The following is a 26,580-nucleotide window of genomic DNA, read 5'->3' as shown; positions in this document are numbered from 1 at the left end:
CCCTCCCCAGGCCCCTTCACTGTGTCCTTCCTGGGCCAGCCCACAGGCCCTGCCCCATCCTGCCCCATCCTGCCCCATGCCACGGGAAATTCCCTGACAGTCAAGGCTCCGGATGTGGAGCTCAAGCAACCCTGTGACTAGCACTGGGTCCCCTGGGCAAGGATGGAGCCCACTGGGGCGGCGGCAAGGAGGGGCTGTACTTTTAACTAGCGGTTGATTTCCACACCACGCTAACAGAATTTTACAAAAGTCCTGCAATAAAAATTCAATTTCAAACCCATGAAGCTGGCATGAAGCTACCCAGTGCCCACGTCCCAGGCCTCCCACCCGCCCCACGTGGACCTGGCCGCGGGCAGTGCCGAGCCTGCACACCTGCCTCTGGGTGCCAATCCTTGGAACCCCGCTGTGCTGAGCAGACACCTGTGCCAGCCAGGGTCCTAAAGCCAGGAGGGGCCCTGTCGGGAAGGTGACAAGCAAACATCACCCCAAAAGGGAGTGAGTGCTTCCGAGACGGGCAGAGCTGGCGAGCATGAGGTGGGTGGGTGCCAGGCAGAAGGCACCCACAGGCTGGGTGGGAGGGCAGATGGGCCGAGGCGGAAGGAGCCGGGCTCTGGCTGAGTCTGAAGGGAAGCCACTGGGTCGTTTTGAGCAAGGAGACCTGATCCACTTTACAGTTCTGGAAAGTTCCCTCTGGCTCTGCAGAGTGGACGGCCGGGCACCACCCAGGGCTCCGCACTCGGTGTCAGGCTCTGCCTTCGCCATCTTGAAATTCTTCATAATGCTTGACCAAGTTTCTCCGTTTCACCGGGAATTCCGCGGCGTGTCCCGCCTACAGCGGGGAGGGGGCAGCTGGGAGACCAGGCGGTGCCAAAGGAAACTCGCTGAGCGAGAGGATCCAGCCAGTCCTCAGGGTTCCGTCCTCAGCAGCATCTGGGGGCACGGCCGAGGCATTCCCCAGGAGGCAGAGTGGGGAACGGGAGGGAGGTTGATCTGGACAAGGAGAATGGGGCTGGCAGGATAAGGGAGCGCACACCTGGGTTTACGGTGCTTCCTGCATGCGCTTTGGCCTCTGTGTACCTGTTACAGAAGCTTCCAGCTGGCTGTGGGCCTGGCGGTCACGCCCGCGTGTGCCCCCCGAGCTCACCCCCCTCCTGGTCCCTTGAACTGGCCTCTCTCAGTTGCCCCCAGCCTTGCCCCTTGCATGTCTGCTGCTAGGCCTCTGCCTTTTCATCCCATCCGCGGCCATTCTCCATCCATCCAGTGCCACAGGGTCCATGAGCGGGGTGTGGCATCCTCTGTGCAGCCCTCCGGTCCGGGGCTCCCCAGAGCCTCATCTCCTGCACGCCTGCTCCCAGAACTTGCTCTGCTGCTGCTGTCGTCGGCGTCTTTCTGTGCCCAGTGCGGGGCCGTGGGCAGCGGGTGCTCAGCAGCCTTGTCTCCAGCCTGCAGGCTCCACAAGGCCAAGGGTGTGCCGTCCCTCGCCAAGAGCCCAGTGCATGGTAGGGACTCCCTGTCGAGCAGGATGAAACCGAGAACGTTCTGCGGCTGAGCGGGCCAGCGTCTGTCTGCAGAAGCCAGGTTTCCTCTTTGGTGCCCGAGGGGCCCCAGTACAGCTCAGCCGAGGTGCCAGAGGCACCCTGTTTCAGTCCTGCTTGGGGAGCTCTCAGAGCTGCTCGTGGGGCCCAATGCACAATTCCCGGGCCACCCCAGGTGGTGGGGGTTTAAGAGAGGCTTGCCTGCCTCGGGGGCAGGCTGGAGCTCAGCGCCAGGGGGAGGATGAACAGCTCCTCCGGGCCTGACCTCAGCAAGGACGCCTCTGTCACTTCCCTCTTGGGGGCCGGGCCCCGCGGAGCTTGGGTCTGTCTGGGCTTTCTGGGGTGTCTGGGGCCTCAGATGATGGCCACGCACCCAGGGACCAGTCGGGGGGAGTGGCAGAGCTGAGGGGGTGACGCCCCTCGGGGCCGGTGGAGAGGCCCCCACCCAGACCCAGGAGCCTTCGGGCCCCACAATCTTCCACAACGATGTGCCCCTCAGGTTCGAACTTCTTTTCATCATAAGTTTACGCATTTTTGGAGGAGATCCTTTCCAGTGTATTGAGTCCTCTGTTTTTTGTCAAACCCTTAAAATCATCTTAAAAACCCTTAAAATTCGCTCATTCAATTTCTGTAAGAAAAACTCATGAGCTCCGTCGGTCCTCAGTGCTACGTCAGTCAGGAAATCAGGCTGACTTTGTAAAAGGGTGTCCTTCAGAATTCGGCTTCCAGTTCAGACAGACAGACATCTGGACAGAGCATGTGGCAGCCACGGGCTGCTCCCCGGCTGAAGTGTGGTCTCTCTGGGCCCTTCTCACCGCCCCATCCTGCTTCTCCCAAGGCCCAGCTCCCACCCTCCCTCCGGGTGACCCTGGGCAGGGGTCTGCATGGGTGGGCAGCAGCCGTGGAAGGGGAGGCGGGAGGGGCCCCAGGTGACCTCTGCCCTTCCTGGCACGTCGGTGTCCACAGAGCCAGGCCTGAGACACGACGCCCCACATCCAGAGAGCACTGGGGGAGCTGCCAGGGCAGGGCCACGGCTGGGCCCCGTCCCCCTGCCATCGCCCTATCCCAGGCTGAACTTGCTCCTTCCTCTCCCGGGGTGAAGAGGGGCCCCCCGAGACGGCCGGCTCAGGCTGAATACCCCGACCGGCCAAGGAGCTGGGAGCTGGGCCCGGCCTGAGCACGCAGTGTCCTCCGACAAGGGGCTGCTCTTTGTTTTTTACTGACAACTTTATCGAGATATCAGTTACCTGCCGCACAATTCACCCCTTCAAAGTACACAGACATGTGGTTTTCAGGGTCTACAACCAGCTGCACTCAGGCCTCAAGATGAGGAGGGCACAGAAGGACGTTCTGTTTCCTGCTAAGAGTCTGGAGAGCTTCTTTTTGTGAAGATGCTTCCACTCGAGACCTGGGCAGGGACCACCAGGTGCCTTCTCGAGGAGAAACCCACGCCGGCTCCCGGTGGGCTGGGGGCTTTGGGGTGTGGCTGACCTGGGCCTGGAGGGTGGGACGGAAGGAACGGGACTGAGGGGTGGAGGGTTCCGTGATAGCTGTGGTGCGACGTGGCCGTTCTTGCCGGGACTGCGGGCTGCGGGGTGGGACGTGGGCTCTGGGGACACAGGAACTCGGTCCCTCTGAGCCTCCCGGGGCTGCTGAGGCGAACAACCTCACCTTCAGTGCCTCCAAGCAACCCAACGTGTCCCCTTCTGGTTCCGGAGGCCGGACGCCAGCACGGGTGCCATGGGGCCGGCGCCAAGGTGCTGGCTGCTTCCTCGCGGGGCTCCGGGGACGATCTGTTCTCGCCTTTTCCAGCTCCTAGAGGCCGCCCGCCTTCCTGGTCCGTGGCCTCTCCTCCATCTCCAGGGCCCGCAGCACAGCATCTCCGTCATCGCTGACCTCTGCTTCCGTCCCTACCGCTTCCCTCGTCCGCCTCCCGATAAGGACGGCCGTGACGACAGGGCTCTGGGTAATCCAGGATCATCTCCCATCTCAAGTCCCTTTGCCGAGTCACGTCTGCAGAGTCCCTTTTGCCGAGGAAGGAGCAGGGGCACAGGCCCTGGTGACCAGGATGGGACTGGGGGCTCGTTATCCCATCCCCCACAACCAGCCATGCAAAAAATATACGTGACGCAAAGGAACGGGTAAAGCTCGCTGCATCCCGCCATGAAGCAGAGTCCGCTGTTGCTTGGTGTGTCCTGGGCAGGACAAGCCCATAGACCCAGACACAAGCAAATGAAGCCCAGCTTCTGCAGAATCAGGAGCGGCTGGAGCCAGGTAGGTCTCTGGGGTCTCCCACGGCCTCAGCAGCCAGGGCCTGCCTTCCTGGCCCCGAGGCACAGGGGGCGGCCTGGTCCTCTGGCCCTGCAGCCACCTCAGGGTCCTGCCCACGGCGGACAAGCTGCTCCGGCCTTCCACCCTCCACCTGCTCAGGTGCGTCCCTGCTGCCACGCTGGGCCAACTGCACCTCATGATCTCCCCAGGTACCCAGGCCCGGGCGTCCGGACAAGCAGCCACGAGGGCCCGAGACAGAGGCAGACGACAGTCACTGCCCCCTGGACTCTGCCTTCTGCACCTCCGGCCATGCCACGGCTCCACGTCCATCCCCTCGGGAGCCCCTGAGCCCCTGCCCCATGCCCAGCTCGGCTCCGATCCCCTAGAAGATGAAGACAACAGTTTCTGACGATGCCCAGGCCTCAGAGTGCCCAGACGGACGCCTGACCTCTGCTGAACGAACAAGGTGCCTGGTTCAGAACGCTGCGGAGACCCCCAGATCTGTGGCCGACTGATCTTTGGTAAGACCCCCAAATCCACTGAACAGGGACAGAACAGTCTCTTCAACACACGGGGCTGGGAGACTTGGATATCCATATACAAAAGAACGAAAGAGGACCCCTACCTCACCCCTACACAAAAATTAACTCAAAGTGGATCAAAGACCTCAATATAAGAGACAGTGCCATAAAACTCCTAGAAGATAGTAAACGAACAGCTTCAAGACATAGTATTAGGAAGTCGCTTCTTACACCTTACACCCAAAGCACAACAAATGAAAGAAAAATAGATAAACGGGAACTCCTCAAAATCTATAGCTTCTGTACCTCAAAGGAATTTGTCAAAAAGGTGAAGAGGCAGCCAACACAATGGGAGAAAATATTTGGAAACCATGTATCTGATAGAAGACTGATATCTTATATACATAAAGAAATTCTACAACTCAATGACAATAGTACGAACAGCCCAATTATAAAATGGACAAAGATATGAAAAGACATTTCTCCAAAGAGGAAATACAAATGACTAAAAAACAAGAAAAAAATGTTCATCTTCACTAGCCATTAGGGAAATGTGAATCAAAACCACAATGAGATACCATCTCACACCAATGAGAATGGCTGCCAATAAACAAACAGGACAATAAATGCCGGAGAGGATGTGGAGAAACTGGAACTCTCAGTCATTGCTGGTGGGAATGTATCATGGCACAGCTGCAGAGGAAGACAGTTTAGCGGTTTCTCAGAAAACTAGATATCGAATTAACTTACGCCCCAGAAATTCCACTTCTCGGTATATACCCGAAGATCTGAAAGCAGTGACGAGAACAGACCCTCGTACGACTGCCACGAGATGGAAACAATCCAAGCGTCCTTCAGCAGACGAGTGGATAAAACAGATAAACCACATGCGGTACACACATATGAGGGAAAACCACGGGGCAGTAAGGAGCAAGGTCCTGAAACACATGGCAACGTGGACAAACCCTGAAGACACAATGCTGAGCGCAGTAAGCCGGACACAAAAGGAGAGACACTGTATGTTACCGCTTCTGTGAACTCCCTGAACTATGTAAAATCAACGTCTTACGATGTAGAATATAGGGGACCTACAGACAGACAGAAGCTAGTGAAGAGGGAACGATAATATACTACGTTCAGACATGATAATGAGGGTGAAGTCAAAGGAAAGGGAATGGATAGGGGTGACGATTGTTTGTTAATGGGGTTTTAAGTAAGAGCTGTATTGAAGTCTTTTGTGAATAGGATTGAAAGGGGTTGTTTAAAGGCATGTTTCCCACAGATCAGCACTACAAATACAGATAGATGCTTGCATGATATACTTCTAAGGTATGACACTGGTACAGAGTTGACAACAGAATGGTATATGGGAAAAGTCCACCTTTTGCATACTAGGGACTGTAATTAATAGGAATCCCATGCTAGTACCACACAAATACTAGGGACAAAAATTAAGGGCTGAAAAGAGCTACAAGGTGTTTTGGATCATAAGAATTGTTTAAAATGGAGATTGATGAGGATTGTACAACTAAGTGATGACAGTGTGAGACACAGATGGGTTATCATGGACATAACATATGCTATACGACCTTAGGAACCCCCTACTTTGTAAGTCAAGCCCTCGATCTTGAGGCTTGCTCTGGTGAAACTTACGGTTGTGAAGGGGAGGCCGAGCCCACCTGTGATTATGCCCAGGAGCCACCTCCAGAGAACCTCTTTTATTGCTCAAATGTGGACTTTCTCTCTCTAAGCCCAACTCGGCAAATAAACTCATCACCTTCCCCCAGAAGTGAGACAGCCCCCCCCCCCCAAGATGAACAGGTCTCCCTGGTGTTGTGGGACACGGGTCCCAGGAATGAGCCTGGCCCTGGCATCGAGGGGCTGAGAATGTCTTTCTGGCTGGGGGTGGGAAGAAGGGCAACAAAATAAGGTTTCAGTGGCTAAGAGACTTCAAATAGAGTCCGGAGGTTGTCCTGGAGGTTCCTCCTATGCAAGCCTCACCTAGATCTGCCAAGTGACCACAGTATGACAGGCCCAAGTCAACAGGAATACCAAAAACCCTAAAGAATACCCGGTCCCTGTCTGGGACTCTGGGAGGGTTTCACTCACTAGGTTTGTTCTTTGGAAACTTAAATCCTCCAGAGAACTCCTGTGCCAGCTAACTGCCAAAACCCAGAGGCAACAGCCTCTTCAAGAATATCAACCAGATGTGCCCCCTTTTCCCTTAATGTCGACACCCCTTTTCAAGATGAACAGGTTAGGATGGTCACTGCCTAGACATCCCTGAAGATCGGGAAAGTGATTAAACCAGGGGAAGGGGCAGCAACAGACAAGATGGAATTTAACAAAGGATGATGAATACTGAATATATAATTAGCTTCTTCTTAGTTGCTAGGGTATTAGAATAGTAAGAAGGAAAGATGTGAAGTGGTGGACCTGTAACCCACAGCACCCTTTGAGATTTGTTCTATAGCTACTTGTTAAATGGTAACTTGAAAGCTATACTTTTTTGTATATATATTTCACAATAAGGAAACAACTGAAACTGTAATGCTGTAACTCATAACCTTTTTTTGGAGAATTTCCTATATAACTACTTGTAAATCTTACTTTGAAAGATATTATTTTGCATATATGTTGTATTTCACAATAAGGAAGTAACTGAAATTGTGGAAGTGCAACTCAAAACATTCTTTGAAATATGCTAACTACTTGTTAAATGGCACTTGGAAAATTGTCACTTCTGTGTATACATGATATATTCCACAGTTTAAAAAATACAATAATTAAAAAACAAACCCTGTGGGGTGATGCAGTTCAGTCGCCACCTCCATCTGTGAGGTGCAGGGGCCAGGCTGGCTTGGAGGCACCCCCTAACTGCAGAAGAGAAACCGGATGGACGGTCACATTTCCCCCTGTGCTGTGGGGAACTGTCAAAAGCAGATGGGGCTGGGGCGATGAAGAATTTTGGTGACAGTTGGTGTCAGTGGTAGCACAACATGGTGAGTGTAACAAACGCCACTGACGGTGGTTAAAATGGGAAACGCTACCTTGTGCAGGCTACACCACAATAAAAAGTTTAAAAAAAATTTTTTTTAAAGAAAGCAGATGGAATTCAGGGTCCCCCTGAAGAGCTGGGGGAGAACGCACAGGTGTCGGGACTTCCTCACCTGGATTGTTGCTGATGTTCTCACAAACACTGGGGGCTGACAGCGTGCCATGCTGAGCCCTCTGTCTTGGGGCTGCCCCCAAGAAGCTTGTTACTGCAAAGGAGAGGCTGAACCTGCTTACAGTTGTGCCTGAGAGTCTCCCCCTGAGTGCCTCTCTGTTGCTCAGATGTGGCCTCTCTCTCTAGCTAAGCCACCTCAGCAGGTGATCTCACTGCCCTCCCCACTACATGGGACCTGACTCCCAGGGGTGTAAATCTCCCTGGCAACGCAGGATATGACTCCCGGGGATGAATCTGGCCCGGCATCGTGGGATTGAGAACATCTTGACCAAAAGGGGGATGTGAAATGAAACAAAATAAAGCTTCAGTGGCTGAGAGATTTCAAATGGAGTCGAGAGGTCACTCTGGTGGACATTCTTACACATTATATAGATAACCCTTTTTAGGTTTTAATCTATTGGAATAGCTAGAAGTAAATACCTGAAATTACCAATCTCCAACCCAGTAGTCTTGACTCTTGAAGACGATTGTATAACAATGTAGCTTACAAGGGCTGACACTGTGATTGTGAAAACTCTGTGGATTGTACTCCCTTTATTCAGTGCATGGATGGATGAGTACAAAAATGGGGACAAAACCTAAATGAAAAATAGTGTGGATTTCTGATTCTTTCTGGTGTAAGGAAAATGTTCAAAAATAGATTGGGGTGATGAATGCACAACTATAAGTTGGTACCGTGAATAGTTGATTGTATACCATGGGTGATTGTTATGGTACGTGAATACATCTCAATAAAACTGAATTAAAAAAAAAAAAAAGCAGACGGAAGCAAGCAAGAAATGTTTATCAAGTCTCTTAGCTCAAAGACTCGTGCTAGTTGCCCATTTTCCTCATCTTCAGTATTTGTTTTAATGATAAGAACTTTACAAGATGCTCTCCTCGCCACGTGGCGCTGGTGTCGGACTGGGTGCCCGTCCCCACGGGTTTGAGGTCTGTGGGAGTCTGACGCTGTGTGTGCCCCAGAAAAACATGTTCTTAAACCTAATCCATTCCTGTGGGTGTGTACCCATTTTAAGCAGGACCTTCTGATGAGGCGACTTCAGATAAGGTGTGGCCCAGCTCAAATCAGGATGGGGCTTCGGCCTCTCACTGGAGTCCTCTATAAACGGGATGACCACAGAGAGACACAGAAGCAAGAAGCTGAAAGCAAGGACACCCAGAAGGGAAGGGAGAGACCAGGAGACGCTGCCATGTGCCTCGCTACGTGGCAGAGGAGACGAGGATGGCTGGCAGCCGACTTCAGGAAAAAGCATCGCCCTGATGATGCCTTCATCTGGACATTTTTCTCAGCCTCAAAACTGTGAGCTAATAAATTCCCATTTTTAAGCCAACACATTTCACGATACTCGCTTTAAGCAGTCTGGCAAACTAAAACAGATTTTGGTTCTGGGAGTGAGGTGCTGCTACTGCAAACACCAAAAACATGTTAACAGCTCTGGAACTGGGTAATGCATAGAGGCAGGAGGAACTGGTGAGGAGCTCGAGAGGAAAGGCCTAGACACTAAAGGTACTTCTGACGAGGCCTTACACCGAAATGATGAATGTGCCACTGGAACTGGAAGACAAGTGATCTTTACTTTAAGTAGCAGAAAACTTGGCAAAATTAAGTCCTGCTGTCGGATGGAAGGCAGAATTTGGAAGTGATGAGCTTGGAGATTTAGCTGAGGCGACTTCCAAGCTGAGTGTGGAAGGCACAGCCTGGTTTTTCCTTGCAGCTGATAGTAAAGGGATAAGCTGAGAACCAAAGTCCCAGGCACAGAGAAAGCAGAAACTGACGTTTTGGAAAATTCTGAGCTTCCAGAAAGCGAGCCCCTGCAGAGGAGTGCTCTGTGCAAGGGTTTAACTGAACACGGGATCCAGTTGGCCATGTCAGCGCAAGTCAGGACTGGAGGTCAGTTATCCAGGAAGGCTCTGCGGAAGGGCCTGTCTGATGGTTGGGACCCCTGGGAACTACATGCAAAACTGACAAGTTTTTTGCAAGATGTGTATGAACGGGAACTACTGCCAGCCTGGGCTTAAAGGGACAGGAAAGGGACAGACTGAAGGAAAAATCGCTCCAAGGACAGAACCATGGAAGCTGAGGCTGGACCAAAGACATCTTCTCAGGCCAAGAGAGGGGGCCCACCCTGAGTGGAAAGGGTGAGTCTGCCCCGGAGCTTGGAGAGGGTGAGCCTTCCGTCCCGTTGCTCGGGAAGAAGGCTGACTCCCCAATGTTCTCAGAGGGTGGAGTGTATTCTCCACGGATTGGGGAGGGTCTGGCTGCCACCCCAGTTTTCTCAGAGAATGGAGCCTTCACCCCCGTGTTCAGGGAGAGCGTGGCTGCTGCACAAGTCTTGGAAAGGGTGGGGCTGCGGCTCCATCAGGCCTGCAGGACAAAACGCCATTCCATGGAAGCCCCTCAGTCCTTGAAATCCAATGGAGTCGGCCCTGCTGAGTTTCAGAACTGTCTGGGACCCTGACCCCTGTTTCTCTTCCAAACTCTCCCTTCTGGAATGGAAATGCTTATCTGATCCCTGTCCCTCATTTGCATTTTGGAAGCAGATCACTTCTTCCCGGGGTTTCAGAGGTCCACAGACAGAGGGAAACCAGGCCCTATGAAAGCGCAACCCACAATCAATTTTGATGAGACTTTGTACTTAGTGTTGTTACTGCAATGAATTAAGGTTTTTGGGATATTGTGATGGAATGCATGTATTCTACACATAGAAAGAACCGTCCAGAGGGTGGAGTGTGGGGTGTGGAGCTGTGTGTACCGCAGAAAAGCATGTTCTTAGACCTAATCCATTCCTGTGGATGTGGACCCACTGTAAGCGGAATCTTCTGATGAGGCTACTTCAGTTGAGGTGTGGCCCAGCTCATTCAGAACGGGTCTTCACTCTTTAGAAATGGAATGAATGTATATATAGAGAGAGAAGCAAGAAGCTGAAAGCAAGGACACCCGAAAGAGAAGGGAGAGACCAGCAGTCGCCCCCACGTGCCCGGCCATGTGACGGAGGAGCCAGGATCGCCGGCAGCCGGCCTTCAGGAAGAAAGCATTGCCCCAATGACGCCTGGATGTGGACATTTTTCCAACATCAAAACTGTGAGCTAATAAATTCCCACTGCTTAAGCCAATGCATTTCATGGTATTTGCTTTAAGCAGCCCAGGAAACTAAAACAAAAGCACAGTTTGTACAGACTCTACAACCTCGAGGTATTTCTCTGTCAGAATCCACCCAGCCCCTACATGTGAGCACAGATGTTAAATGGGTGTTTCAGATGTGATTTTCCAGTGCAGGGCAAAGCTACGAGACCTGTGAAAAGAGACCAAGTGATAGATTCGGGAGGAAAAAAATCGTTACAATTGAAGAAATAAATGAGTAAGCAACAGCCAGAGGAGGCAGAAAGAAGCCTGGGTGAGAGCCCACTCCCGGCTGACCTGCTGCCAGGGCCTTGCAGCAGTCTGGCTTCCCCTTTGGCTACAAGCTCGGCTGCTCGGAACTTAACCGAGACCCTGCTCTCTCGGAATCAATACCTGGCTCCAAAACGGGAATGGGGAAAGCAGGTACCTGCCCTCAGACACGTCTTCAAGATCTAAGGCAGCCCTCACACACATGGGCAGGAATGTACAGTGGAGCAGGCACTGTGGGGAACGACACAGCGGCTTCCTGGTGTGACAGCCCGAGCAATTCCACCCCGGGGTGTTGACCAGAGAGAAACGAAAACCAGCGACCACACAAAAATCTGTACATGTGTGTCTGCAGCAGTATTACTCTCAACAGCCAAAAGCACCCAATGATGAGTAAGATGGGGTGCATCCATTCTGGAATACCGTTCAGCCACAAATAGGAACGAAGCTCTAATCCACGCCACAACATGGATGAACCGCAAAAGCGCGATGCTCAGCGAAAGAAGCCAGACACAAAAGACGGTATGTTAGGCCAGTCCACTTGTGTGAAACGTCGAGATTTGGCAGGTCCAGAGACAGACGGCAGATACGCTGCCAGGAGGCGTGGGGAGGAGGAGCCGGGAGTGACAGCTGACGGGTCCAGGGTTTCTTCTGCAGGGAATGTTCTAGAATTAGATGGTGGGATGGCTGCCCAAGCCTGAGAATACACTAAATGCCAGTGAATTGTGCACTTTAAGGGGTGAATATTATGGTGCGTGAATTATATCTCAAAAAATTAAAGTGATTTTTAAACAAATCAAAGGCTCCTGCTTTGGGGCCCTCCGAGTCGCGGACGCCCCGTGCCGGCTGTGCAGAGGACATTCTCCTTTCACGCACCAGCCCGGCGGGATGGGGGCGTCCCACAGCTCTGTCTCCCACCCCCACCTGCCTCCCCACCCCAGGGTACCTGCTAAGGCTTTCCACCCTGAGCTCAGTTTCTTCCAGTGGTAAAACTGGTGCCAGCCCCAATATCCTGGCAAAGAACCACTGAAAAGGCACCTGCCCAGGCCAGGTTTTAGTGAGTATGTGTTGTGTAAAATAACTGGGTTTTAAAGAATGAATTAACTGCCCAGAAATCCTTGAAGGTTGAGACAGTGATCAAACCAGAGACAGGGGAGCAACTGACAAAATAGGATTTAACAAAGGATTATGAATACTGAATCTTCATGAAAATTTATTTATTTATTTATTTTTAGTTTCTAGAGTACTAGAACAGCTAGAAGGAAATAACCGACATGGAAGAACTTCAACATATAACATGTTTCGAAATTTGCTTATAGCTCCTTGTTAAATCATACTTTGAAAGTTATCACATTTCTGAATATGTTATGTCACAATAAGGAAATAACTGATACTGTGGAACTGTCACCCATAACATTCTGTGAAATTTGCTCTCTTAACTACTTGTTAAGTTGTATCTTGAAAAGTTATCACTTTTCTGTATATATGTTATATTGCACAAAAAGAAACAAAAAAAAAGAATGGACTATTTTATATCAAAGCCTGAGCTTTCAGGGTAAAGCTGATGTGTTAGGAGGCACGGTCAGAAGTGACTGTTTCCAAACCAAGCCAGAGAGGGCCCACTCCATCCAGCCCAGCCAGTAAGAAGTTAATCCACACCAGGGGCGAGAGGCTTTTCCTGCAAAGGACTAGAGAGCAAACACTTCCGGCTCTGCAGGCCAGAGAGCCTCAGCCACAAGCACTCAGCCCTGCCCCAGAGGACAAACGCAGCCAGAGGCCACACGGAGACACACGGCCCGGCTGTGCCCCGATAAACCTTTACTCACAAAAACAAACAGTGGGATGAAAGAGACTAGAGAGGGGCCAGAGGACGCCTGGGACTGCGGTTTTGGGGTGTGACCGGCCATCCAAGGAACCCTACAGTACAGGTGGGGATGGGGACACTGACGCGGAAAGACGGTGCCTCGAGGAACACAGCGAGCTTGTTCCATCAGGCACCGCCGGGCAAGGGGGAGCGCAGCGGCTCTGCACACCCATGCACCTGCCTGGGCGGTTAGCTGGGGCGATCCTGCACACCAGGCGGCGGGGAGCTCCACGAGGGAACCCCGGGCGGTGTCTGCTCCCCCCACGCAAGTCCTGGGGGCACGGCGAGAAGCGGGGAAGGGAGAGGTGCCGTACTGGCGATCGGGAGCCCCTCCCGCACCCTAGAGGCTCACAGGCACAAGGCAGGCAGAGAACCAGCAAGCAGGGCCCATAGCCCACCTGCGGGTGCCCCTGAACAGCCTCCCTGCCGACCGGCTCCGGGCCTGCATGGCAGCCCCAGGACGGCCATTCCCCAGAGCACACGGAGATCGGGTGCACTGACTGGTTCCCCCCCAGGGTGGACCCCCCCCACCACCACCACCCAGAAGGTCAGGGAAGACCTACAGGAGAGCGCCACCTGCTGGTACATAAGGGAAACTGCACTCCAGCAAGCTGTAGCTTTACCAAATTACATATAAATACGCAAATAATCCCGCATATCCTGAAATAACCTCATCAAGACAAGCAAATGCCCCAAAGCCAACAGAAAATTACAAGGCACCTGAAGAATCTAGAAGATATGGACAAGCCAAATGAACAAGTTAAAAAGTTGGAAGAGACACAAAATTTGGAGCAATTAATTAAAGAATTACAAACAAATCTCCAAAACAGCTTCAGTGAGATGGCTAAAGACATAAAGGAAATCAAGAAGACTCTACAAGAGCATAAAGAAGAATTCGAAAGAGTAAATAAAATAACAGCAGACCTTATGGAAATAAAAGAAACTGTGGATCAAATTAAAAATACACCAGAGCGAGTGCCGCCCGCCCCTGCCGCCACGCTGGCTGTCCGGGTGCGATGTGTGTCCTGCTCACCACCCTGGTGGACCAGCAGCAGCTCCTGCTCTTGTCCCTGAAGGGGCTCAGCCTAGCGGACACGGAGCGCACGCCCCCAGCCCTCAGCAGCACCCACGTCCTGGCCAGCGAGACTGCCCGGAACATCTTCCAGGAGCCTGCAGAGCCACAGAAAACTAAGGTTCCTTCCCCCAGTGGGGAGGAGGAACCACTCCTGAAAGAAAATCCCCGCCACACTGTCGTCTTCCTGACCGAATACCACGGTATCTGGCAGATGTGTAAGAAAGCTGAGGCTTCCTTTGGACAGCTGAGGCGGTGGATTGTCCAAGGACACTCAGCACCGGGAAGTCCCGAAGCCTGAGGACAGATATTTTATATCACATATTCTGGCTCTCTGCAGCAAGTGATGGCTTAGTAAACGAAAACTTAATGGAGCGATTTAGCCAAGAAATTCAGATTACAGAAGCCTGCTGTTTCTACGGCTTCCAAAACTGCCATGGAAAACAAACACTCCAAAATGCACAGTCACCTTATCGACACATTAAAGACTCCAAAGAAAGGGAATTTGTCTTCAATGCAGCTGAAACAATGCTTTGCGTAAAGAAGGCAGACTGGGTCTTGCACTGGACTGGGGACAAACAAGTTACCTACGGAGAACGTGTCGTAGCCTTTGCAGCAGCAGGAGTCTTCTTTTCTGGCTCTTCTGCATCAATCTTCTTGCTCAAGAAATGAGGATTGATGCCTGGCCTCACATTTTCCAAAGAATTAGCAGAGATGAGGGTTTACCCTGTGACTTTACCTGCCTCGTGTTCAAACACCTGCTTCACAAACCTTCAGAACAAAAAGTAAAAGAAATAATTATCAGCGTTGTTAGGGCAGAACGCGAGTCCCTTCTGGAGGCCGTGCCTGTGAAGCTGCTGGAATGAACTGCACTTCAATGAAGCCGGACACTGAATTCGTGGCAGACAGACTGATGCTGGAACTGAGTTTCAGCAACGTTTTCAGAGTGGAGAATCCCTCTGACTTTATGGAGAATATTTTGCCGGAAGGGAAGACTAACTTCTTTGAGAAGCGAGTAGGGAAGTATTAGAGGATGGGAGTGATGTCAAGTTCAACAGAAAACTCCTCTACCCTGGATGCTGACCTCTAAATGAACTGGAGACGTGTTCTTATTTTGCTGATTTTTTTCCCTTCCCAGCAAAACAAACAAACAAAAAGCAAACAAATCAACTACTTGAAATGTTCATCAACCTGCTATGCCACAAAATGACCCCAATAGGAATATTTGATGGCATCTTTGAAACTGCAACTACCCCAAAACTAGTCCTGTTAACGATACTAGCGGAGTCACCTAGAAAGAGGATAGCTAAGACAAAGGCTGGTAGGGTTTTTATGAAAGACCTTATCCATGTTCGGTTTTTGCAAGCAGGTCAACTGTAGATGACTTCACTAGAGCTGCACCCTCAGCAGTCTTGGCTTTCGAGAGGGGGCCCCTCAAGCTTGTTGGATCCAGCGGGTTGAACATTCAGTTACTAACACAAGGCAGTTGCAAGATGTCATCCTCACTGGTTCAAAGCAGATTTTAAAGTTTACTTACTAGTTTGTATATACAACTGGGGGTACATGCAAATAAACATTGCACTGCCAAGCTTATATATACATACACACTCCAGAGACACACAACAGCAAATATGAAGAGGCAGAAGACTAGGTGAACTAAAAGGGCCATCGGATGTGAACGCACAGAAGAACCAAGTTGAAAAACATCGAAAAATTTGAAATGGATCTCAGAGAAATGATGGACAACATGAAGTGAACAAACGTAATGATCAGTGGTGTCTCAGAAGAAAAAGAGAAGGCTAAAGGGTGAGGAAGAGTTTTTCAAGACATAGTTGGGAAAAACTTCCCAACCCTTCTAAACAACATAAACATGCAAATCAAAGATGCCCAATGCACTCCAAATAGAATAAATCCAGATTAAACCCACCCCAGATAATCCTAAAACAAGTAGAAGACATTATTTAAAGCAGAAGTAAATGAGCTGGAGAACAAAGAAACAATAGAGAAAATAAATAAAACCAAAAGTTGGTTCTTTGAGAAGATCAACAAGATTGACAGTCCCTTAGCTAAACTGACAAAGTCAAAAAGAGAGAAGACCCAAATAATCAGAAGCAGAAATGAGAGCGGGATAATTATTACGGATCCCAAAGAAACAAAAAAAATCATAAGAGGATACTACGAACAACTGTATGCCAACAAGCTAGACAATTTACAGGAAATGGACAATTTCCTGGAAACATATAAACAACCTAGATGACACAAGAAAAAAAAGAAGACCTCAACAAACCAATAACAAGCAAAGAGATCCAACCAATCATCAAAAATCTACCTACAAATGAAAGCCCAGGGCCAGATGGCTTCACACGGGAACTGTACCAAACTTCCCACAAAGAACTGACACCATTCCTGCTCAAACTCCTGCAAAAAACTGAAGAAAAATGAACACTGCCTAACTCATTTTATGACGCTATCAACACTGATACCAAAACCAGATAAAGATACTATAAAAAAAGGAAATCTATAGGCCAATCTCCCTAATGAATGTAAATGCAAAAGTCCTAACCAAAATACTAACAAATCGAATCCAAAGACACATTACAAGAATCATACACCATGACCAAGTGGGGTTCATTCCTGCCACGCGAGGACGGTTCAACATAAGGAAATCAATCAGTGTAACACAACGCAGTAACAAATCCAAAGGGAAAGATCAAATGATCATCTTGATAGATGCCAAAAAACATCTGATAAAATTCAACATCCCTTTTTGATAAAAACACTTCAAAAGACAGGAACTGAAGGAACCTTCCTCAATATGATAAAGGGCACATATGAAAAACCCACAGCCAGCAGAGTGCTCAATAGTGGGGGACTGAAACTCTTCCCCCTCAGACTGCAAACGAGACAAGGACGCCACTGTCACCTCTATTATTCAACAATGTGCTAGAAGTTCTAACTAGAGCAATTCATCACGACAAAGAAGTAAAAGGTATCCAAAGTGGAAAGGAAGAAGTAAGACTGTTGTTATTTGCAGATGATATGGTCTTATATTTGGAAAACCCTCGGAATTTGACAACAAAGCTACTTGAGCTAATAAAAAAAAAATTCAGCAGAGTGGTAGGATATAAGACTAATGCACGTAAGTCAGTAATGTTCCTACACACTAGAAATGACCTAACTGAAGAGACAATCAAAAAAAAAAAAAAAAAAAAAAATCCATTCACAATAGCAACTAAAAACATCAACTACCTAAGAATAAACTTAACCAAGGATGTAAAAGACCTGTACACAGAAAATTACAAAACTTTACTGAAAGAAATAAAAAAGGACCTAAATAGGTGGAAAAATATTCCACGCTCATGGATAGGAAGACTAAATGTCATTAAGATGTCAATTCTACCCAAACTGATGTACAGACTCAACGTAATTACAATTAAATTCCAACAACCTACTTTGCAGACTTGGAAAAGCTAGTTATCAAATTTATTTGGAAGGGAAAGTTACCTCAAATTGCCAAAAACATCCTAAAAAAGAGGAACAAAGTGGGGGGACTTATCCTTCCAGACTTTAAAGCCTACTATAAAGCCATAGTAGTCAAAACAGCATGGTATTGGCATAAAGATAGATATATTGATCAATGGAATAGAATTGAGAGTTCAGAAATAGACCTCCAGATATACGATCAACTGAATTTTGATAAGGGCCTCAGATCCACAGAACTGAGACAGAAAAGTCTCTTCAACAAATGGGGCTGGGGGTACTGGATAGCCATAACCAAAAGAATGAAAGAGGACCCCTACCTCACACCTTGTACAAAAATTAACTCAAAGTGGATCAAAGACCTCAATATGAGACAGCACAATAAAACTCTCAGAAGATAATATAGGGAAACATCTTCAGGACCTAGTAATAAGAGGTAGCTTCTTAGACCTTACACCCAAAGCACAAGCAACAAAAGAAAAAACAGTTAAGTGGGAACTCCTCAAAATCAAAAGCTTCTGTGCCTCAAAAAACTTTGTCAAAAAGGTGAAGAGGCATAAACTCAATGGGAGAAAATATTTGGAAGCCACGTATCTGATAAGAGACTGACATCTTACATGTATCAGGAAATCCTACAACTCAACACAACTCAACAACAATAGTACAAACAGCCCAATTATAAAGTGGGCAAAAGATATGAAAAAGTATTTTTCTGAAGAGGAAATACAAATGGCTAGAAAACACAAGAAAAAAAATGGTCAGATTCACTAGTTATTAGAGAAATGCAAATCAAAACCACAATGAGATACCATCTCACACCAATAAGAATGGCTGCCAATAAACAAACAGGAAACAATAAATGCTGGAAAGGATATGGAGAAATTGGAACTCTTAGTTACTGCTGGTGGGAATGTATAATGGTACAGCCACAGAGAAAGATACTTTTGGCAGTTTCTCAGAAAACTAGATACTGAATTACCCTATGATCCGGCAATTCTACTTCTCAATATATACCCAAAGGTCTGAAAGCAGTGACACGGACAGACATTTGCACACCGATGTTCATAGCAGCATTATTCACAATTGCCAAGAGATGGAAACAATCCAAATGTCCTTCAACAGACAACTGGATAAACAAAGTGTGGTATATACACAAGAAGGAATACTACGCAGCAGTAAAAAGGAACAAGGTCCTGAAACACATGGCAACATGGATGAACCTTGAAGACACAATGCTGAGAGAAATAAGTCAGACGCAAAAGTAGAGATATTGTATGTTACCACTTCTATGAATCCCCTGAAGAATGTAAAATCAACTTATAATGCAGAATATTGCGGACCTAGTAAAGACAGAAGCTAGTGAGGGGGAGTGATAAACTAGTATGTTCAGATATGTTAACACGAGTGTCCACGTTCCAGTCCACGTGGCCCTGAACAGACGGGGTCATCTTTCGGGACCAGCGGAGGAGCGCGAGGCCCCCTTTTCTAGGGGTTCAGGGTCGGCGGAATTGCCAGAAGTGGGTGGGCTGCTCCTCCGGCACTCGGTGCCCCTCCCAGCCCACCCCCGCCCCCAACCCCGCGGGTGTGAGCCAGGAGGGAAGTCGACTGTTTTCCTGCTTCTTACGAGTGGTCACCTTGGGCTACCACCAGGGACCCCCTCTTTGAACCCCTGTCCCTGTGCACAGAAGGTAGATAACCCAGAGTTGAAACCCAGAAGCAGCCAGGCAACGGAATCCCTTCGAAAGCATTCCTGAAGTCACTTTCTGTTGTCGGAGACCCCCCTGCCGGAGCTGTGGTGCCTGGGGTGGGTGAACGTGCCGCAAGAGCCCAGGAGCGGTGGCCCAGGGGCCCGATCCCCACGACACAGACAGGGCGGTGCGCCCCAGGGAGCCCAGTGGACCCACGTGCACGGGACGGTGGTTTTCAAAGTTTCTAGAAGCAGGGGATGGGCCTCAGATGCCGAAGGGCCGAGAGCACAAACATGGAACCCACAGACATGGCGAAGGGACGCCCCGGCAGCTCAAGGCTCCTCGGAGAACATCTCAACCCCAGACAGCCCAGGATGCAGAAGCAGAGAGGTTACTGCCTTCTACCGTGGACTGACGGGCCACCCTGGGAGGAGGCCACAGCGGCTGGTGCCCGGGTTTCAGCCACCTCGGGGCCAGGAGCCTATTTTACTTACTTCAAAGTTCTTGGGAATGTTCCGGAGAGCTGAGGTTGCAGGATGGCAGGTGCTCTGGGAACCGGCTAGGGCTTCCGTCAGGCACCTCCAGCACTGGGACGGCACCTGGAACGTGCACAACAAAAGCACAATTAACTACACGGACCGCAGGCCGGAGTTTCAACTGACAGCCGCAGGTGGCCCGGGGACACTAGCCTCTATCCAGACATCTCCAGATGCGTGTGGCCCTCTTTCAAGAACCTGAGACTCCAGAACTAAAAGCCCTTTACCCATTCAAGTTTTCCAACGATGACCAGTGGCTGGGGAAGCGAGGCCCTCCATGAACAACTGAATTAGACCAAAGAAACATCTGGAAGTCTTAAGACATGGACAGCTACAGGAAGACATTCAAAAAGAAGTTTGACCTCCTCCGAGCCCCCACAGCCACGGTACGCAGCCCTCCAAGGAGAAAAGTCGTACTGGAAATGCCTCAAGGTGACCGCGCTCTGCCCCGCGCCCCAGGCCACCGCAGGGACGACACGTCCATGTTCACAGCACAAGTCCAATGGGCAGCGAACCCAGTCCCCGGCACAGGACCTCGCGCGCTTGCTGAACGGATGCAGGACAAAACGAAGCAGTGGAGTGGCCGCCATGACCTTTCACACCTGCCCCATGCGGCTCTCCCCGCGACCCTCCAGTGTCCTCAGCAACGGACGCCGCTCGGTCCCCTGGGCTGTCTCCGGCCTCTGTGCCTCCCACAGGCTGCGCCTCGGTTCGGGGGGCCTTTTGCTTCCTCCCCTGCGGGGCTGAGCCCACCCCTCCGAGACCTGACTCCAGTGTGCCCTCAGTGGGCCCGAGCTCGCAGGCTGGGACATGCCCCCAGGACCCTGGCTTTGTTGATCTCGATCCCTGCTGCACACTTGCTAAAATTCAGTGGGATTTTATAATAACACAGGTTTGCTAATACCCTCACAACGTGTGACATGCTTTAGATCTTGTTCTAATCTGCTGTTTTAAATTGGTGGGTACCACCCACTACGTTGATTTCGTTATTTTTTAATGGGTCACAACCCCTGGGCTGAGGAAATGCCCCCGGCTGTGGCTCTGCTGCGCCATGTGCTGCACGGGTCTCACTCGGGACCACAGAAACTTCCCAGGCCCCCCGAAAGGGCCTCCCAGCCCCCCAGCCCACAGCAGCTGCCACCCGAGGGTCCGATCACTCTGGGACCTCCCAAGGAGGCTGTGGGCCACAGAACGATGGCTCCTGGAGAAGACTGCTCCTAACCCCCAGGGTCTGAGGATACGGCACCTTCCAGGACAAAAGGGACTCTGCAGCTGGGAGGAAGTGAAGCGAGATGCCCCTGGCGACCGGGTGGGCCCAATGTCACTGCAAGGGTCCTGGGAACAGGGAGGCAGGAGGAGAGGTTCCGAGAGAGTGCTGTCAGATGCGCTGCTGGCTGTGAGGATGGAGGACAGGGCCGCGGGCCCAGGGAAGCGGGCGGCCCCTGGAAGTTGGAAAAGGCAAGGGGCAGATCCTCGCCGAGAGTCTCCAGTCGGGAAGCGGCTGAGGCCCGGACTCAGCTACGTGGGAACCAGAGCCACTCTGGGTGTCTGAGCTCCGGAAGGATAAGGTCACACGTGTGTGTTGTTTCCAGCTCTGAGCCCGTGAGGATCTGCTGCAGCTGCCAAAGGTGGCTTCCGAGGACATTTCCCTGTTACGCATGGGGTGGACGGGCACCTTTTCTCATGTCCACTGTCAGCGGCCTGTGCATTGTCTCTCACCCACCTCACTCTGGGGTCATTTGTCTCCCGTGACACTGTGGCTGTCCCTGTGCGTGGCCGTCCCCCCAACTGGCCGACAGGCTGTCCCTGCCAGCGTGAGGTCTGACAGGCCTATGGTTTTCGGCCAGACAGAACCCAGTCCTGCTGCTGCCCACAGGCTGCCGGGCCATCGAGGCTGTGGGTCCTTCTGCCTTCTTCTCCAGGGACTGAAGGCACTGATCCCTGAGCCGGGAGGCTGGAGGCTCCGGGCCGTGTCCAGCCCCAGGTCTCAGGCCACAGCAGGACCCAGCAGGCCTCTGTCCGCCTGACCCAGGTCCACCGGGCCAAGAGGCCAGGCCAGCCCATCTGCACCGCTGCCCCCAACCCCCTCCACTGGCCCCTCCAAGGCCTGGCTGCAGCTGGGGGCATGGCAGGGGTGCGGGGTTGCAAGGCCCAGGCGGCCCCATCAAGTGGGGGCTGCGTGTGGTGCCCTCCTTCCAGAGGACACGACGGTAAGGGGGAGAAAAAAGTAACTGCCTTGCAGGGAGCCTGCCCAATGCCGCCTCACCAGACCATCGGGGTCACGTCAGCAGGGTGAGCCCTGGGGGGACGCTGTGGGGGAAAGGCACCTCCCCGGGGTCTTCTCCCCAGAACCCAGGACCCCGGTCTAACCATGAGAAAAATGTCAGCGAACCCCAATACGGGGCATTCCGCAGAACACCTGACCTGTTCCCCTCAAAACCACCACGGTGACAAACACACGGCAAGTCGGAGCAGCCACCTCAGCCCAGAGCAGCCTCAGGAGACGGGGACCCTGGGTGGGGCCCGGGGCAGACACAGGACCTGAGGGGAAACCTGGGGACCCCTGATGCGAGTGTGGACCCCAGTTAGCAATGACGTGTCGGTGTCAGTTCACTAACAGTAACGCACGTATCGTTCTAGTGTAACCTGTTAATAACATGGGAATCTCGGTGAGGGTGCTGGGAACTCCATGATTGTCTGTTCAATTCCTCTGTAAACCTGACGCTGTTCTAGAAAATAAAGTCTATTAATTAAAAAAAAAAAAAAAAGCAGCAGCAGCCCCAGGCAGGCTAGGTTTGACAGCCTCCTGCCGCCAGGCCCAGCCCGCTGACCTAGCTGTGGGTTCCGGGGAAATCTGGGCCACTAATAATAGAAGCTGGGACGGGGACTGGAGGCAGCTCCCAGGAACCTGTGCTCAGGACCCAAGGCAGCAAAGCAACACCTTCCCCAGGTGCCAGCTGCCTACCCGTCAGCTGTTATTCTGAGCGGCCGACGCCAAGCCCCACAGGCCCTGCTGCAGGGACAGCCAGGTGGGGGGCGAGCGCCGGGCCCAGACGCAGGAAAGGGCTCGGAGCAGCTGCACGGCTGCCAGGCCACAGGCAGGGCCCCCAGCAGACGGCCTCCATGGGGACCCCAGGGGCTCAGCCTCCTCCCCCCAGGGTGGGGTGAACCGGGCCTCTGGGCTCCGTGCACCCCAGCTGCCTGGGGCTGAACCTCGGCGTGGGGTCAGGGGGCTCGGCCAACACCAGATGACACTGACCTCGCCTCCGTCTTGCGGTGGGCACAGAAGGAAGGGGCTCCCTCCACCAGAAGGCTCAGGACCCTCACCCAGGGGGCTCAGCGCCCAATCCTGCCACCTCCTCCCCGGCCCCCAGCCCCCAGGGGCTGGAAAGGGACACGTCACGTCGTTTCCTGCCGCCCAGCCAAGCCCTCCGCTCAGCAGCCCCCTCTGCAGGGGACCCTGTGACCCCTCAAGGGTCAGGGCAGGCGACCGAGAGCCTCAGAACGGCCCACCGACATGACACTCTACCTCCCTGCCAGGGTGACCTCGCGTCCTTTAAATACATCCATTACGTGCTATAAATGCACACACACGTCGCTGCAGACGACCACGGCTGTGCTGCGTGCCTGGGCTAGGAGGCAGGAGGGGCCCGGGGCGCAGGGACCCCCCAGGAGAACCGGGCACACGCCACACCCGGCCCGTGCTTTCTGAACAGCATCACCGAGCTCAGGCACCGGGGCTCCTGGGAGAGCTGGCAGTTCCAGGGCCGGACAGGGGGACGGCCAAGATGAGCGCAGGGCCTCCTGCCTGGCCAGAGAGACAGGAGATGCTCCAAAAGGCCGCGGGCCTGAGGAGAGAACACACGCGCCAAAAGGAAGGGGCTGCCGCGGGCCAAAGCAAGGACGTGAGAACAAGAGGCAAGGCTGGGACTGGACTGCCCCACAGAACGAGATAAATACATACGGAAGTCCTCACCGATCTACAAGAAATCACTGCATAAATGAATACCCAAGGGAGAAGAATCCCAGCTGAGAGCTGGAGAAGGAATGGGGAACACAGGATCACCGTTAGACCGCCGGCCAGCAGTTAAAACCCAAGAGCAAGAGTTTGAGGAGCAACAGAATATCTGCCGAGTCTCAAAGCCTTTCTCCCAAGATACTTATTGATCCCAAAGGGAAAAGGAGTAACTCTACGATGGAGAAGCCGAGCCAGCACTGCCGTAACCACGTGGTCAAGGTCAACATTGCTGGGGATGGGCCCCGGCCACCCCGCGGCCTCCTGACATGACGCACCGAGGGGGATGCAGTGGCCTCCCTGGGGTCCTTCCTGAATCGTGAGGCAACCTCGGACCAACCCAAACCAAGGGACCGTCTACAAAACGCCTGGCGCACATTCTTCGGAAGTGTCAAGGTCGTGAAGACAAGCCACGTCTGAAGAGCGGCTCCAGGTTGGAGGAGACCAAGGGGGTCCCGGATGGGGTCCTGGACTGGACAAGGTACACCAGGGGCAGCCTGTGAAACCCTAGCAAAGCCTAGTTTAGGAAATACTATTGCACCTTGTTATTTTCCGAGTTCTGAGAATTCTGGGCTTATTCAAGACATTAACCACATTGGGGGCAAGTGGGGCAGGAACTCTCTGTACCACCTTTGTAACTTTTCAATCAGTCTAAAATTATTTCAAAATAAAAGTTAAATTTAAAAAGCATACCCTCCCTCCCTCAACAGAAGCTCGCTGCACAGCAGGCTCTGGCTGGAAGAGCCAGTCCCATCCAAACCGAAAAAGCAAGCCAAAAGCCGCAACACATTTCAAGACCACTGCAGGGCCGGAACTGTGAAAAACAGGTGTCAGATCCTTCCCATCTGAGAGAACTGAGCACCTGCCATTTGTCTCCAAGCTCTGGGAAGAGAGCCTCTTATTGAAAATATTTCACCAAATCCTCCCTTAGCCACACTGACATCAAAATCCACCTGAGGGCATTGTCCTGAAGCCCAGCTGGTCAGATGAGCCAACTGGGGCCCTCCCAGGGGACCAAATATAAGATGACTCGGTGACCCTACGTGGGACCTGACTCCCAGGGGTGTAAATCTCCCTGGCAACGTGAGACATGACTCCCAGGGATGAATCTGGACCCAGCATCGTGGGATTGAGAACATCTTCTTGACCAAAGAGGGATGCAAAATGAAATGAAAGAAAGCTTCAGTGGCTGAGAGATTTCAAATGGAGTCGAGAGGTCACTCTGGTGGACATTCTTACAGACTATATAGATAACACTTTTTAGGTTTTAATCTATTGGAATAGCTAGAAGTAAATACCTGAAATTACCAATCTCCAACCCAGTAGCCTTGACTCTTGAAGACAATTGTATAATAATGTAGAGTACAAGGGGTGACAGTGTGATAGTGAAGGCCTTGTGGATCACACTCCCTTTGTCTAGTGTGTGGAAGGATAGGTAGAAAAGTGGGGACAAAAACTAAATGACAAATATAGAGTGGGATGGGGGGATGGTTTGGGTGTTCTTTTTTTACTTTTATTTTTTATTCTTATTCTGATTCTTTCTGATGTAAGGAAAATGTTCAGAAATAGATTGTGGTGATGAAAGCATAACTATATGATGGTGCTGTGAACAGCTGATTGTACACCATGGATGATTGCATGGTATGTGACTGTATCTCAATAAAACTGAATTTAATTTAAAAAATAACTTGGTGTCCAAGCTACAACATGGAGATGTGGGGTCAGCGGAAAAGACTCAAGAGCCCAGAGGGAAATTCACACATCTGTGGCCAGCTGACATGACTCCACGGGGGGCCAAGTTCACTCAGTGGAAAAGAAGAGTCTTTCCAACAAATGGAGCTGGGACAGCTGGAAACCCACATGCAAAAGAATGGCCTTGGACTTCACATCATATGCAAAAATTAACTCAAAATGGGTCACAGACCTAAACGTAAGAGATAAAGCTACTAACCTCTGAGAAGAAAATACAGGAGTAAATCTACGTGACCTTGGATTAGGCGACGGTTTCTAGATAGAATACCAGACACACAAGCGAGAAAAGGAAAAACAGATAAATTGGACTTTCTGCTTCAAAGGACACCATCAGTAAAATGAAAAAGACACCCCATGGAATGGGAAAGGATATTTGTGGATCTCATATCTGACAAGGGACCTGGATGCAGAATACGTAAAAAAAAAACTCTTACAACTCCAAAATACAAAAGAAAATGACCCAATTTAAACGTAGGCAAAGGATTTGAAGAGACATTTCTCCCAAGAAGACACACAAACGGGCAACAAGCACAAGAGAAGCTGCTCCACTTCACTGCCATCAGGGTCACGCGTACAGAGAGCAGCCACCTTGCACGCACCCGGAGTCAAAAGACTAACAACAACAAGTGCTGGCGAGGAGCCTTGGCCACAGGGTGCACCTGCTCTGGAAGGAGTCTGGCAGTGCCTCAAAAACTGAACCAGCAGTTATGGTCTGAGCCAGCAATTCTGCTCCTCAGCCTAGACCCGAGACAGACAAAACCGTGCGTCCTGGCGGAAACTGGCACAGGGACGTGCGCGGCCGCACCTGTCAGTCGTCAAACGGGAAACCAGCCCAACGCCCGTGGACGCGTGACCGTGTGAGCAGAACGTGGTCTGGCTGCAGAAAGGAACGCGGCTCTGGTCTGCACCACAGCCTGAATGAGCCTTGGACACAAGCGGAGGGGAAAAGGATCGGTCACAAAAGGCCACGTGTACGATTGCACTTACATGAAACGTCGGAACAGGCAACTCCATCGAGATAGGAGACCGAGGCGCGGTGCGAGGGGCTGGGGGGAGGGACAGCTAATGGGTGTGGGTTTCTCTCTGGGGGGATGAATATAGGCTCGAATCAGATGGTGGTGGTTGCACAACTCTGTGAATACACTTAAAACCATGGCCTGTACACTTTAAAAGATGAGTATCAGGGCACGTGAATCATAGCTCAGTAACACTATTATTATTAACAATAA

The 26,580-nt window shown here is 51.2% G+C and overlaps 1 protein-coding gene and 1 pseudogene across 4 annotated transcripts in view; one reads left to right on the top strand and one right to left on the bottom strand.

Annotated features, from left to right (window-relative positions):
• Positions 1 to 26,580, bottom strand: part of KDM4B (lysine demethylase 4B) — a 161,986-nt gene that overhangs the window by 104,590 nt on the left and 30,816 nt on the right. For all 4 annotated transcript variants that reach the window (XR_005214955.1, XM_037824051.1, XM_037824047.1 and 1 more), the window contains exon 2: positions 19,543 to 19,647. The gene's annotated coding sequence lies outside the window, so the exon portion shown is untranslated. The remainder of the gene's footprint in view (positions 1 to 19,542; positions 19,648 to 26,580) is intronic.
• LOC119525298 lies at positions 13,825 to 14,970 on the top strand (annotated as a pseudogene).

This window comes from Choloepus didactylus (assembly GCF_015220235.1).
Source record: "Choloepus didactylus isolate mChoDid1 chromosome 25 unlocalized genomic scaffold, mChoDid1.pri SUPER_25_unloc1, whole genome shotgun sequence".
Classification (NCBI taxonomy): Eukaryota; Metazoa; Chordata; class Mammalia; order Pilosa; family Megalonychidae; genus Choloepus; species Choloepus didactylus.
The sequence above is the reverse complement of the archived record's forward strand: the minus strand, read 5'-3'. Positions and strand labels throughout refer to the sequence as shown.